Genomic DNA, 16,280 nt, shown 5'->3' on the forward strand with positions numbered 1-16,280 from the left:
CGGTAAACATTTATTAAATGAAGGAAAGGACACAGTTCCTGCCCCGCGAAGCCCATAGTGCAAACTCGCAGGCTGGGCTGTCAGGTCCTCGAGGACACGGCCTACCTTGTGTTCATCCTTCTGTCCTCAGGGTCCTTCAGAGGGAGGCGACGCTGGCATACACGAGTGTAGGGGTGCCGGTGGGGGTGGATATTGTGTAACTGGACTCGGTTTTGCTCTCAGGCCCAGACTCCTTGAGGCAGACACTTACTTTCCAGGTTCGCGTCTCACATCCCATGGAAGTCCCTTCTTTATTACGGTCAGAGGTTACTGTCGGTTCACCCCCTGCAGAACATAGGCTCCACGGTAGGGCTTTTGTGTGATTCGTTCTCGTGTCCATCCCAAGTACCTAGAACATTGCCCGGCAGGTAGTATGTGTTCCATAAATATTTACTGAACGAATACATGCCAGGATGAATGAGTTCCAGCATGCTTGGTCCAGGTCAAGGTTTTTAGCCCAGGGTAGGCATGACTAGGTCCGTCACTGAGTTTATTTTAAATCTCAGCAACTCTTGGGACCTGGCCTTTCAGGGCAGCCCCTCCGGCTGCCACTGGCCCTCTCCCTTACGTTGGTGTGGCATCTGCAGGAGTTGTGGAGAGGTCCCAGCCTGCCCCCCTCAAGGGGAGATGCTTCATCCTGCCGGGTCAGGTGGTGGCCCCTGTCCTTGGGTCCTTGTGGCTTCCTGTGCCCTGTGTGTCAGCTGTGGTGTGACAGGTCTCACTGGGTGTGGGCCATGAAGCTGCTCGGTGCCCACAGCCATGGGCCTTGCCACTACGCCAGATGTGAGGCTCCTGGACTCCAGCTTCCTGGTCCCAGGAGCTCTTGGTGGCTTCTCCCACTCTGCTGGTGCCCCCGGGCTCTGGGATCCTTCTGTGCCTGGCTGGAAGCCGGGTCTCACTCTGCGCCCACCTTTCTGGGGCAGTTGCCACCTCCCAGGCTCCCCCGGGGGAGGAAGCCATGAGCCCAGTGACCATAGGTTTCTGCCCCCGCTTCCAGACTTGACCGTCAGAGCTAAGCTCTTGCTTCGTCCTTTTTCTCTTTCTGCGGGCTCTTCCCATCGGCCATAGGCCGTGCCCTCCTGGGCTGGGTGGAAGGCCTCCCTGTTCTAGTCCACCCCAGATCACTCTCTGGTGTGTGGGTCCACTCTTCCCCTTGGACTCCTGAGAAGTAAAGCCCAGTTTGAGGAGCTCCAATTAAATCCCTCTTGTCTCTCGGCAAAGCCTGGCACATTTTCCACCATACTTTAAGATACATCTTGCAATAGATGACAGGTCATAGTTACTTGTCAGCTTTTTTTTTTTTTTTTTTTTTTTTTTTTTTTCTTTTCCTTTCCTACTGCACCTATTACAATTGAGGACACTTGGCTTAGGCTATTGTCTGGCCATGGCCTTAAACTCTACTCTGGAGTTTTAGGACAAGCAATACCTTCTTTGTTCTATAGCCTCCGTGTTCTCCACCCCAAGGTAACGGATGCCTCTCCTTCAAAGGTAGGCAGCTACCGGGCAACCAGAAACAACTAAAGGGTGACCCAGAAAGAATATACATTGTTTAATACTTTCAAGAAATATAATTCCCGGTACAAAAGATCACCCTTTTAATCAGTATAAATGGCGTTAGACCACCTTCATGCAACAGGCTGGCTTCCATGCTATATCCTGGAATACAGCTAAAGAGAAAAAAGAGCCTGAGGCTGCCGTGGAGCAAGACGTACGGACCCCCTGGACAAATGCGACAGTGCCCACCCCGGCTATGCACCAGTCACAGCCGCTGAGAAGTGCTGATGCAGAGTGGGGCTGAAGGTCCCCAAGACGGATGCCATTAAACACTGGACCCATCCTTCTGTCTGATTCCTTGGTCATTAAGAACACGTCTGGTGCTATTGTGGTTTCCCAATGTGTCCTTCCCGGAAGAAGAAAACGTGCTGTCAGTAAATAATAATAGCTTGTCCCTTTGGAAGTTACAGGTTTTATTCTAAGCTAAATAGTCAGAGTTCCTTTCTGGACTGACACATCTGCCTCACAAGAACAGTATGCGTGTGAAACACCGCAAATCCTGAATTCCTGAGTCTGTACAATGAGAGCCAGGCCCAAGGGCCCAGTGCATCCAGAGGTGGAGGCCATCTTTCAGGGCACTTTGGGGTTAGCTGGACGTCCTCTTTAGGAACAGGTTAACCTCAAACAGTGCCTTTCTTTGCAAACTTCTATACTTAGGTCAGAGCTTTCTATGTCGGTTCTCTCTCTGTCTCTGTCTCTCTCTCTCTCTCTCTCTCTCTCTCACACACACACACACACACACACACACACACACACACACACAATAACGAGTGAAGTGAGTGGAAGTGGAGAGGACCAAACTGTGTAAATAACAACCAAATCTGAGAAGAAATTCACTATGAAGAGTGAGATGCGCTCAGGTAGATGTTGGTGATAGCAAGCGATAGGATTTGGCAATGGCAAGAACCATGAGCTTGTTGAAATGAGCTGCCTTTGCTCAAGCAAAAAAAAAAAAGAGAAATTGTAGCCAACCTTCAGGGCTGCCACCTATAGCTTCCGCAACAGAGCCTGAGGGGTCTCTCTCTCTCTCTCTCTCTCCTTATCTCCACTTCTTGCTTCTCTCTTTCTATGGAAACTGCCTTTCTTTGCATCTCTGGTTCATATAGAGGAAAACATAGCCGCCCCGCACGTCCCAGGTGAATTTCTAAGCAGAATAGCACCTTCTTTGTTTTGACTCCAACCGTGACTCATAGGATGTGTGTTTCAGGTTGGATGCAAAATTCTGGGGAGAGAGAAAGTGAATGCTCTAGCTTTGGGCCTAGCAAACGCTCTTGGCCCAGCCAGCCATGGCCCAGGGTATCATCCCTTCATCCCTAGGCCCACATCTATAGACGGGAAGTGGCGGAACAGGGAAGTTGGTTCCCTTTCCTGAGAAATAGGGGTACACTGTACACTGAGTAGACACCAACCCAAAGACATTGTATAAATGGAGCAGGGCTGAATGCGGCCTTGAGTTAAGTATTCAAGTACATTCAGTCTGTTTCCTTAAGGTGACACTGCATTCCAATCCAAGGCGTGTTGATTCAGAAGCTTACCTAGTAAAATGCCAAATTTCATCTGTCAAAGACATTTAACCTCAGACGTTCCAATGCCGTGCTATTCTTATTATATGTAAAATTGTATTTATATCTTATTGGGAAAAGCATCATCAGCCCCACTTTGAGAAGCAAGCTGAGTTTCCTCATAAATGCATTTAGCTTTTTCGGAAGGAAGTATTCCCAGAATTCTAGGCTTAAAACAAATTTGAGTAAATCAGAGCAGAAGATACCATAAATATTAATGGTAAATGAAAAGGCCGGGGGGAATACTTATGAATTATATCAATACTTTACGTTATACAACGATAAAATGTGACAGTTTAAAATAAGGTACGTTGATACAACTCCAAGAAAATATAAAAATACAGGTAGTATCTCATATGGGTCTTTCTTGGTGCATATGGAGAGCAAGGAATGAGATTTGGAAGAGACTGTAGATGGAGATGGAAGAATAAGAAGGAGAGGAAAAGGGGGCAAAGGATGGAAAGAGGAAGGGGGAGAGGAAAGTCCAACTAAGTAAAGCGCTCAGATGGCAACGACCACGGCTGAGGCGGGAGTTTAGCTGAGGATGGAGAGGAAGACGGCGGAATGGCCACCCTTATAGCTTTGGAGGATGATGACTGGGAGGGTATCCTGGAGGCTCCTTCTCGGCTACTCCCCAGCCATCTAGAACCCACCGATCATTTAGCAGGTGCCATCTTTCCTCTGCAGAACAACTTGGTAGGAAAACCACACTAGAGGATTTTCTCTTGCAACTTCCCTCATTACCTCTGCATGAAGAATAATTCTCAGCTGGGATCTAGTCTGGTGCAAACAATAGCTCCTTTCCCCCTTGGTCACAGGTCTTGGTAACCTTCTTATTGTTTCTTGGACCGAGGGCTTCCCCAGGAATTGAAGGGAAGAGTTTCTGAGGTGCATTGACAGCAGTCACATTTAGCAGCCAGAGTGTACACTGTGGCACACAGGTGAGGGGTAGGAGGAAGGGAGATGCTTAAAAAGGAGGCGCACTAAACGTTAAGAGCTTCTAGCCCCACTGTGGCACTTACTGCCCAGCAGGGTCAGCCGGTGTGGTTATGTCCAATCCTCCTTGCGGTCTTGACTGTAAACTGTCAAAGCAGAGTTGCCATTAATAAAACCAAGTTCTAAAAACAAAGCTCACACTATCTGTGCTTCAGAAGGAAAGCTGAGCAAAGCTGAGAGGGTCTCCTTGGGGGCCCGTCCATGGAAATAGACCTCTTTTGTTATGCTTGAGACGCTACAAGCATCTGGTTTGTACTGGAAGACATTACGGGATAGGTCACAAACCTGGATGACGAATGGGGTCAAGTGAAGGGTAAACCAGCCCACAACAAGGACGAGCCAAAGAAGATAGGGATTCTCCTCCAACTAGCAGCTTTGTTCCGAGGGATGAGTTAAGAGGTTTATAACCATTTTTTAAAACAGAAGTATCATTAATTTACAATTTTGTGTTAGTTTCAGGCATACAGCAAAGTGATTCATTTATACGTATATTATCCCTTCTTTTCCAGATCCTTTTCCATTATGTGTTATTAGAAGGTACTGAATATAGTTCCCTGGGCTATACAGTAGGACCTTGTTGTTTACTTATTTTATATATAGAAGTGTGTATATGTTAATGCCAACCTCCTAATTTATCTCCCCCCACCCTTTTCCCACTATCCCCTTTGGAAACCATGAGTTTGTTTTCTATGTCTGAGTCTGTTTCTATTTGGTAAATAAGTTTATTCGTATCATTTTTTTTTTTTAGATTCCACATATAAATGATATCACGTGATTTTTGTCTTTGGCTTACTTCACTTAGTACGGTAATCTCTAGGTCCGTCCATATTGCTGAACATGGCATCATTTCATTCTTTTTTTTTATGGCTGAGTGGTGGCTCTGTTTAGAGGGATGAGTTAAGAGGTTTGGATCAGTGGTTCTTGGCTTCAACAGACTTAATGCTCTTTTCCTTAATGCATATTTTATAACATTCTCTTTACAAACTTATAATGAAGTTCACTGATAATATATTCTACCTACACATGACATTAAACATGTAACTATATTACACTAAGCATAATGTGAAGGAGAAATGAAAGCTATTCCATGTTCAGTTCAACATGGACATTTGTGGGCACCACTGAACAGGTTCACCCCCTGCAGAACATAGGCTCCACGGTACAGACAGAAGCCATCAGGTGTGCAGATACGCACAGACAAGTCTGTAATGTGGCAGCCGCAAAGCCAGATGGAGATAGTCTGTCCCTCTCTGGAGCTTCAGATATCATGCGTGGTGGAGCCATCAGTGACTTTTCCCATGGTGAAAAATATGTTTTTAAATTTCAGGAAGAAAAGTTCTGCTTTCCCTCAATTTTCATGGCAACTGTATTTCTGCAAAATTCAATATGTAGTAAAACTGCACAAGAAAACTTCCTGTTTCTATGAAAAACAGAGTTAGGTTCCAGGCTCGGATTTTACCTACATTCAGGTTGTGTGGGATGTTCGAAAATTTGGTAGGATGGGGGGCAGTTTGTTGTGCAGTGCTGTCCTGGGTGTTGCAGAAACTCTAGAAGCCCCAGCTTCTGTCCACTAAACAAGGCACCCTCCCCAACACAGGCCAACCAAAGTACCTCCACCTCCACTTAAAACTCCCCTGGGCCATGTCCTACCTCTCTGGAGGTCTCAGAGTCTCGTAGTCATGGCTTGGAAGGGTCCTTAGTGGACTTCTCGGCTTGTTGGTTACCAAGGGTTGGTCTGGGGAGCAGTTGGTAGCTCTTAAGACATACAGATTCACAGGCACCACCTGTAGAGATTCCACTCAGGAGGCAGGACTCTAGACTGTCCAGGAGACTCTGGTGCACAGCCAGGTATGGCGCCTCCTGACCCAGGTATCCCTCGCTCTTATTCACGGGGTCGCCTTCCCATATCTGGGGCCAGTGGCTGCCCAGCCTGGGTTTGAAGACGCCATGCTTCAGTAAGTAGCATCAAGAGAGTCACTTCTCTTCCCAGCCCACTTGTCAGCCCAGGAGGCAAGCCAGGATTGGAGCAGCTGGTCTGATGCACACATTCCTCCTCTGGGCCTTTGCCTACAGCAGCCCTGGAGATGGATGACTGGTGATTCAGACTCAGCTTTCTCTGCTCTGCTCATCCCCCCCACTGAGTCAAGGGTGAGCAACACTTTGCTCCAGGTCTCCATCCTTTGAAGTCCCATTGGCTGAGTCAGCTCCCCGGCTACCTTTAGAAGGATCCAATACAGAAAAGTTGTCCTAAAACTCAAGACCTGTACATTCATGGACAGTGCCCGGTGAGACAAAACAAAGACACTTGGAGTCCTTTCAGGGCTGTGAAAAAGAGCTGGACAAGGAAGATAAAGTGTCGTTAAGTGGAAGGGATGAAAAATACTGAAATCAAGCACAAGGGTTTTCAAAGTGCAGAGTTAAATGATTGGTTCATTTATTCATCTTACATAATGTAAAATGCATCTACTACACATCAGGCTTTCTTCTAGATAATGATAACACGACAGTGAATAAAACAGACCCAAATCCTATCCTCCGGGTGCACACATACTAGTAGAAATAGATGGTTAATCAACAAGATCATGACGGAATATGTACAGTAAGTTAGATGCTGACATGCTGTGAAGCACCGTAGGGACTTCAGTAGGGTAGGAACGTGTGTGCATGTGTGTGAGTGTGTGTGTGTGTGTGTGTGTGTGTGTGTGTGTGTGTGTGTGTGTGCGCGCGCACACATGTGTGCACGTGACATCTTATGGCTTGGGATATCTATTTGGCAATGAGGAGGGGAATTTCTTTGACAGTGGTGATTGGGAGTTTAGTTGTGTAGGAAGAACGGGAAAGAGAGATTGCAGTTGTTAAGACAGGAAATGATTCAGGTTTGGGTAAAGTTTTTTAACAATGAGAAATGAAGAGAAACAGAACCACTTTAGCATGGCAGTAATTACATTTCTGGGTTTGCGTAAGGAATGTTGAGAAACTTCTGGTTGCAAACCAACATTTTGTTTCCCTGAAGCCCTTTGCGGTCCTTGAGTACTGTTTAGATTTCGGTTCCTTAGAATTCTTCGTGTTATTGACTAAATTCACCGTCCTATCACATGGAGACCAAGCTATTTGTACCTCTCACACCTGATTACTTTAGACTGGAGTATCTGTGCAGAAAAACCCTGCTTCTTAGATGTGGTTTTGATTGGTGTTTTTGGAATGAGGGCCTTATCAGCTGTGGTGTATATACTAGTGTATATAGTGTTTTTGCCAGAAATATTGACCCACCCTTTACCAGAAATATCCCTGTTCCAAAATGATAGCACATTAGGAGTTTACGGCTAATAACGCTTCAGTAATATTTGCTTATTTGTATCGTATTCGGTTAAAAACACTCTCAGGCATATTCATTACCTGTAAGTCTCTCAGTAACTCTGTGGTTATCAGGGCAGGAATGTTATACCCTTTCCATAGATTCAAGGAGGCTGAGCGAGTTACCCAAGTATGTATGGCAAATAATGATCCTCTGTACTGTTGACTATGTGTCAGACAGTGTTTAAATGCTTTTCACATATTAACTCATTCAGTCCTCACACACAGCTCAGTAAAGTGGAGACTATTTATAACATCCTTTTACCATCAAGGAAACAGACACAGAGAAGCTATGACTGGCTCAGCCCCACACAGCTTGGATACGGTGGAGCTCAGAACCACCAGTGTCTACACTCCGAACCACCAGGCTATACTCCTTTAGTTCTGGAAAGCAGATCTTCCAGCTCTTACCTATTTTAGGGAGTTTTTAACTTCACACACAACACCACCACAACGGTGACAAATGTTGGAGCAGTAAAGGGCAGCAGTGTGGATGGGAAAGACCATCAATTTTGGAGAGTGACCTGAGCTCCAGTTCATTTGGTTACTTTGCAGTTGGGTGAGTTCCTTAAGCTCCCTAGAATGTCTGATTCTGTCTATAAAATAAGGGGATAGTGACACCGCTCACAGCGTGGTGAGCATTAAATGGGTGTCCTATTAAAGCATCTAACTTACTGTCGGACGTGTAATAGGTGCTTGTTGCTTGTACATTTCCTTCCTACATAAAGGATCATCACTAGGCTTGGGTCAGAGGAACAGTTAGGGACACGGTAGTGAAGTAAACTGTAAATGGCACTGGCTATTTTGCATAGCCTTTGAGAAACTCAGGGTGGGACTTGTGTAACCTAAGAGAACAGCTCAGATCGCGGTGGTGAGCGAGGGTGCGGTTCCTCATGGGTGAGGCTTAGAGGGGCTGCTGCTCAGTGAAATATCATTTCAAAGTCTGGGTAAGAGGTGAAGCAGCTGGTGTGGGGGTGATTCTCCCTTCTGACCTCTTGATCTGCCCTTGGTCCTTGCTTCTGGGAAGATGCTTCCCTGAACTACACGGTGGTCTCCATAGGGCTGCCCAAGCTTTAGGTAGAACAGAAGTTCTCAACTTTTGATTTAAGGACCCCTTTCACTCTTCAAAATTATTGAGAACTCTAAAGAGATTTATTTACGTGGGTTAACTATTGATATTGACAGTTTTAGAAGTGAATACAAATTTTAAAATGAATTTTTATTGATCATTCAAAAATAATAACTTCATTACTTGTTAACATAAGTAACATCTCTTTTATAAAATGATTAGATTTTTGGGCTTCCCTGGTGGCGCAGTGGTTGAGAGTCCGCCTGCGGATGCAGGGGGCGCGGGTTCGTGCCCCGGTCCGGGAGGATCCCACGTGCCGCGGAGCGGCTGGGCCCGTGAGCCACGGCCGCTGAGCCTGCGCGTCCGGAGCCTGTGCTCCGCAACGGGAGAGGCCACAACAGTGAGAGGCCCGCGGACCGCAAAAAAAAAAAAAAAAAAAAAAAAAAAAAAAAAAAAAAAAAAAAAAGATTAGATTTTTTAAAACAAATAGAAAAAATAGACTTTTTTCTGGCATTATTTTACATTGTTTACATTGTTCTGGAAATCTCTTTAATATCTGGCTCAACAGGGGACAGATGAATTCTCATGTCTGCATCTGCATTCAGTCTTTGAGGTATTATACATCACGTAGCTTTTTGCGAGAGAATGTGTGTGGAAAAGGCACAGATCATCTTTGAATTAGTATCAAAGTAGTTTTGACCTTACGGACCCCCTGGAAGGGTCTCAGGGACCTTTGAGGACCACTAATGTAGAATATCTTTTTCTCTTTAAACATCTTTTTTCAACATTCTTCCAAGTTCTTCTCAACGCCTCCCTCCTGATGCCTGTATTCAAGTGATCATGATTGATAATAATTCTTCCTTCGGCATTCTTGGGTTTGGCAAAGCCTGGAGTGGATTCAGAGGTCTCCCTCCTTCCCTCTCTCCTTTCCTCTTCTCTTTCCTTCCTACCCTCCTTCCTTGCTTCACAACCTGGGGAGTTTTTCTGGTGCCTCCCGACTGGTCTCTGTGCCTCTAGAACCTGACAGTTGCCAGGCTGTGTTTTGCTTGACATCATTCACAGTCTACTTCCTTCCTCAAAATTCTTGGTCTTGTCTGACATTTATTAATTCTGGCTTATGTTTTATAAATATTTCAAAAACGTTTCCAACCCCCAATTTTTTTGAGATGTGTAAAGAATTTGTGGCATGTTCATGGCGGAGGGTAATATCTGCGAACTTCAGAAACTATGCGGCAGAATTCTGCTGCCAGCCAAGACTGAGTCACTGGGCCTGGATTTACTTTCCCACCAGAGACAACAATGAAAAGCACTCCATAAAATACATGAAACCAGAGGTTTTAAAATACTGGACATCAGCCAGTGAAGGACAGTGGTCCCTGAGAGGAAAACAAATGAGGTGGACCTTATGAATGCTCTTGGCCACCAACTGGGAGAATTTTCAGGCCATGGGAGGGTGTCCAGCCAATTTCCTGGGGAAGGGGGATCCAGGAAGAGTTCAGCCAACTTCCTCAATGGGTATGATGGAGCTGAGAGCCGAGGGAGACCAAGGTGGCTACAGTTCACAGAAAGGATGCCAGAGGAGAGGGAGCTGGAACAAGAGAGAACTTCAGATCTGCAGAGGGCCCCCTTTAAGGATCAGCAGAGGGCCGCGCACCGTTGCTCGCTGTCTGGTCCCCGTGCAGGCCCTCGGGCATCCCGTACTTGGGCAACAAGATTAGCCTTATCTCCAAGGTGCAGATCTGCTATGAGGGCATTCTCTGCACCGTCGACACGGACAACTCCACGGTGGCACTCGCCCAAGTGAGGTCCTTTGGTACTGAAGACCGTCCCACAGACAGGCCTGCCCCCTCCCCAGAGAGGAAGTTTATGAGTACATCATCTTCCAGGGAAGTGACATCAAAGACATTACTGTGTGCGAACTCCGAAAGCTCAGCATGCCCTCCCTCAGGACCTGCTATTGTTCAGTCTTCCCTGGGCTCGGGCTCAGCCTCCTCCTTCCAGCCACACATGCCTTCCAGCCCCTTCCGAGGGATGCCGCCCTATAGCCAGCTGGCCGCCAGCTCCCTGGCTCAGCCAGCAGTATGCCGCTTCCTTGGGTTTAGGAGCTGGCTTTCCAGCTGTCTCAGTCAGCAAGAGACCCATGGTGGAGCAGGCCGTCCAGACTGGTTCTCTTGATAACCTGAACACCAAAAAGCTGTTACCTGGCAAGGGCACCGTGGGGATGCAGCTCAACGGGCGCTCAGCCCCGCCAAGCAGCAAGGCTGCCAGCGATGTAACTCAGCCGGCAGCTGGGCAGACTCAAGGGCAGGTGAATGACGAGAACAGAAGACCTCAGAGGAGGCGGTCAGCGGACAGACGAACAAGGAATCGCTCCAGAGGGCAAAGCCGTCCAACTACCGTCAAGGAAAACACACTCAAGTTTGAAGGCGACTTTGACTTTGAGAGTGCAAATGCCCAGTTCAACAGAGAGGAGCTGGAGAAAGAATTTAAGAAGAAACTGAATTTTAAAGACGACAAAGCTGAGAAAGGGGAGGAGATGGACCTGGCGGTGGTGACGCAGAGTGACGAGGCCCCCGCTGAGAAGGACCACCTGGGGCCCAACTGCTACGATGACAAATCCAAGTCCTTCTTTGACAACATTTCCTCCGGACTCAAGACCAGTTCCAGGCGGACGACGTGGGCTGAAGACAGGAAGCTCAACACGGAGACCTTCGGGGTGTCGGGAAGGTTTCTTCGTGGCCGTAGTTTCCGGGGTGGATTTCGAGGGGGCAGGGGCAACGGTGCAACCCTTCATAACCCGACTTCCAAAGAGCCGGGACTGGCCAGGTGTAAGGAGGCAGCTGAAGGCTCTTGCTTGAAGCGGCACAGACCCCAGACTGTGTCTACGAGGATGCAGGAAAACGCTGCACTTACTGCGGGAGTCGTGGGTCACTTTGTTTACTGAGTTTGGAAAATTCCCATGCTACTGCTTGTGTTTTGGACTGAGTAGAACCACTTTTTTGGGGGGACGCGTATGTGGGAAACCTCTTTGAGGTATCTTGGTCTATTTTTCCTTTTTAGTTGTGCACAGCCTGACTCTAAGGTTTTGGTATTTTGCAGCAAGGTTTCTAGAGCGAAAGCATGATCCTCACTTTGTGACCTTTTTTGGACAGCTTTGATTTGTAACGTGGAACCAAATCCCGTTTGGCAAATGCAGCAGCCAATCGCATCTCTGTAATCCAACCGGCCTCTGGTACTGCTGGCCTGGCACCCACTGCCACAGGTGGGGCCTAGGAGCCAGGCGTGGCCAGCATGGGGGCATGGAAAGTGGGGTGTCCCACGATCATGTTATAGAAGCAAACCAGACGACCCTGACATCCCGAGCTGCGACGTCAAGGTAGAGGGCTGGCAGAGGGCTGGCGGGGTTGGAGGTGCTGGAGGCGTAGGATGCTGGAGGCATAGGACGGGGCCCTGAACGCGAGGGAGCTGGGAGCTGTCACTTGGAGTGTGGCTTCCATAGGAATCCGGGCTGGGGGTGAGCGCCCAGGACAAGCTCCTCTGCGGCGTCGCTCTCCCTTCTGCCCTCTCCCTCCCAGTCCCTGACCCAGGCCAGTCAGCGTTGGACTCTGGCCGGTGTCTCATCCACTTGGAAATGAGCCAGTCTCTCTTTTTTTTTTTTTTTTGCAAGGTCGGTTGACCGAGAGCATATTTCCTCTCAATTGTAAATAGTTCTGTGTTTTTGTTTTACTGGTGGGTGGAGGGAGGGTGGGGAATATAAATTTGTTGCATGAGCAAAGGGATCAGACCTTCAGTAGAAGCATGCGTCCCTCTGACAGGGCACGTGGTGAACATAAGTGCCTTGGTAACTAAATCCCTTTAAGTAGGCGGAACCGTTTCAGTTCTGTATCGATTAAGTTACTGTAAAAGGTTAGGTTTATTTTTGTAGGAATTAATGGCTAAGAATTAGAACATAGCAATGCGGCTGCTCTGTTGGAGCAAAATATAAACTTGTAATTATAAACAAACATGCAAACCTTTAAAACTCTCTTCTTCTCTGCTCTGAAAATAAATAATCCTGTTGACTCTGTTAAAAAAAAAAAAAAAAAAGAATCAGCAGAGTACCAATCTGCACATGTATGTGAGGAAATTACCTGAGGCCAGAAAAAATACCGCTCTGAAAGGATTAGATGGTGCAGAAGGCCAGGAATAATTTCTACTCCTACCACCCAGGCTGGAAAACCTAATTTGCAGGCATTTGGTAGAGGACTAAGAAGGATCATGCTTCAGCAGTGGGGCAAAATGAACCCTAGACCCAATGCTGCTGTGCCCCTGCCTAACAAGGCACAAAGCAGCACCCAAATCATCAAACATTTCCAAGAATTCAAATGCATCCTAGAACACAAAAATACCCAGCATCCAACAAGTCAAAATCCAGAATGTTTGGCATCCAATAAAAAAAAAAATCACCAGGTATACAAAGAAGTAGGAAAATAATGAGGAGAGAGATCAATCAAAACCAGCTAAGAACTAACACAGGTGTTAGAATTAGCAGATGAGGACCTTAAAGCAGTTTTTTATAGCTGTATTCCATATGTTCGAAGAAGTAAGTAGTGGATTGGAAAATATGAGAAAGAAAGACCCACCTCTAACTTCTAGAGATGAAAGTTACCATGTCTGAGACGAAAATATACTGGATGAGATTAACTGCAGGTTAGACACTGAAGAGAATAGATGAATACATTTAAAGACACAGCAATAGAAACTATCAAAATGTAACAGAGGGGAAACAAACAAACAAAAGAACAGAGCATCAGTGAACTTGGAACAATTTCAAGCAGCCAAATACACATGTAACTGAAGTCCCCCAAAGGAAGGGAGTAACAGACGAAATATTTGAAATTAGTGACCAGAATGTTTCCAAATTAGATGAAAATGATAAACCCATAGATCCAAGAACCCCAACAAACACAAAGAAAAATACCAAGTTTCATCGTAACCAAATTGCTTAAAGCCAGTGGTAAAGAATAAAATCTTAAAACAGCCAGAGAATAAACACACCTGCAGAGGAATGAGGACGACAAAATGGCATATTTCTTACAGAAACAATGCAGACTAGCAGACTTTGGAGCCTTATTTATAAAGTACTGAAAGGAAAAAAAAAACCCCAAACCCTGTCAACATAGAATTCTATACACACTGAAAATAGCTTTCAAAAACAAAGTTAAACTGTTTCAAACATAAAAGGCTGAATTCATCCCCAGAAGATCTGAACTACAGAAAGATTAAAGGAAATCCTTTAGGCAGAAGGAAAATGATGATAGATAGAGATATGGATCTATTCAGAGGAATAAAGACCATGAGAAATGGCAACGGAATTATTACTTAAACTTCTTTAAAAGAAAATTGACTGTTTAAACAAAATAATAATAGTACAGTGCAAGGTTTATAACATACGTAAAAGCAAAATGAGTGACAAAAATAGCACAAAGGCCAGGCAGGGAGAAATGGAAATGTAGTATCGTAAAGAGAAATTTTCATCACAAAATGTCTATTTAAAAAAGCAGAGGGGGCTTCCCTGGTGGCGCAGTGGTTGAGAGTCCGCCTGCCGACACGGGGGACACGGGTTCGTGCCCTGGTCCGGGAAGATCCCACATGCCACGGAGTGGCTGGGGCCGTGAGTCATGGCCGCTGAGCCTGCACGTCCGGGGCCTGTGCTCCGTAACGGGAGAGGCCACAGCAGTGAGAGGCCTACGTACCGCAAAAAAAAAAAAAAAAAAAAAAAAAAAAAGCAGAGAAGTGTCAAATCAATAACTTCAGCCTCCACTTTCAGGAACTAGAAGAAGAAACATTACACCAAAAGCGAGCAGAAGATAAGAAATAATAAAGATCAAAGCAGAAAGCAATTAAGTAGAAAACAGAAATACAATAGAGAAAATCAATGACACTACAAGCTAATTCTTTGAGATCAGTAAAGCTGATAAAGCTGTAGCCAGAATGATTAAGAATAAAAGATAGAAGACAGAAATATCAATAGCAGGGATTAGGTGATATCACTGCACTACAGTAAAAATATTAAAATGATAATAACAAACTATTAGGAACAAAATTATGCAAAAAATATTGACACTTAGATGAAATGGACAAATTCTTTGAATGACACAAACTAACCAACCTCACTCAAGAAGCAAGAGATAACTTGAATAGCCCTCTGTCTATTAAAGAAATTGAATTTGCAGTTAGAAATCTTTCCACGTAGAAAACTTGAGCTTTAAATAATTTCCCTGGTAAATTCTACCAAACACGTTAGGAAGAAATAATATCAGTTCTGCATAAACTCTTCCAAAAAATTGAAGGGGAGTAAATATTTCCCAACTCACAAGTTCGTCCCAACTCTAAGAAGCTAGTATTACTTTGGAATCAAAACCGAAGTGAGAGAGTGGCATGGACGTATATACACTACCAGATGTAAAATAGATAACTAGTGGGAAGCAGCCGCATCGCACAGGGAGATCAGCGCGGTGGTTTGTGCCCACCTAGAGGAGTGGGATAGGGAGGGTGGGAGCGAGACTCAAGAGGGAAGGGGATATGGGGATATATGTATACGTATAGCTGATTCACTTTGTTATACAGCAGAAACGAACACAACACTGTAAAGCAATTATACTCCAATAAAGATGTTAAAAAAAATCTTAAAAAAAAATACCAGCACAAGAAAAGAGAGCTATAGATCAATATTCCTCATGAACACAGATATAAAAGTTTTAAACAAAATAAAATCTAATCCAACAACGTATAAAAGGGCTAATACGTCATGGCCAAGCAGGCTTTATCCCAGGAATGCAAGGTTGGCTTAGTATTGGAAAATCAAGAAATGTAATTCACCATATTAATAAAACTAAAAAAGAAAAACCATATATCATCTCAACAGATGCATAAAAAGCATTTAACAAAACCCAATGTCTATTCCTGATAAAAATTATCCAAAAATGAGGACCACAAGTATACTTCCTCAGCCTGATAAAGAGCATCTATGGAAGATCTGTAGTTAACATCATACCTGATGGTAGAATACTGAAAGCTTTCCCCTAAGATCAGGAACAAAGCAAGAATATCCACTTTTCTCATTTCTATTCAGCATTGTACTAAAGGATCTAAAAAATCAAGCAAAAGAAATAAAAGGCATCCAGAGTGGAAAAGAAGTAAAACTATATTTGCAGATACCATGGTGGTCTATATAGAAAAGTCTATGGAATCTATTTAAAAAGCTACTAGAAATAATAAGCGAGTTTTGTGGGCCACAGGATCAATATCAGTTGTATTTCCATACACTAGCGATGAAGATCCAGGATTGGAATTTAAAAGCAATACCCTTTACAGTAGGATCAACAGTATGAAAACTTTGAGATAAAATAGACAAAAGACTTACAAGATCAGCATGTGAGGTGGTAGCCATGGGAGACTGTCCTTCCCTTGAGCCCATGGTAGGTGAGGCACTGCTCTTGTCTTCTGTCTCTGCTCCCTGCCCTCCCTGGCTTATGCCGCTCTCTCTGCAGAGACTTTTTCAAGATCTTTCCCAAATTACTGGCTTTTACCGGGTCTTTCAGGTACCTAGCTCACTTCTCCTATACATGGAGCAGGGAAAGCAGAAAAGAGCACTTAATCCTTTTTCAGCTATCACCAATTCATTCCTGAGATGCTTTCCTTTTCATGAAACAGCATAGGGAAAG

General features: G+C 45.1%; 1 pseudogene; it reads left to right on the forward strand.

Annotated features, from left to right (window-relative positions):
- Window positions 1-3,719: 3,719 nt before the first annotated feature.
- LOC103084306 (protein LSM14 homolog B pseudogene) lies at window positions 3,720-11,518 on the forward strand (annotated as a pseudogene).
- Window positions 11,519-16,280: the final 4,762 nt, after the last annotated feature.

The sequence above is a fragment of the Lipotes vexillifer genome, unplaced genomic scaffold, assembly GCF_000442215.2.
Source record: "Lipotes vexillifer unplaced genomic scaffold, Lipotes_vexillifer_v1.1 scaffold828, whole genome shotgun sequence".
Taxonomy (NCBI): domain Eukaryota; kingdom Metazoa; phylum Chordata; class Mammalia; order Artiodactyla; family Lipotidae; genus Lipotes; species Lipotes vexillifer.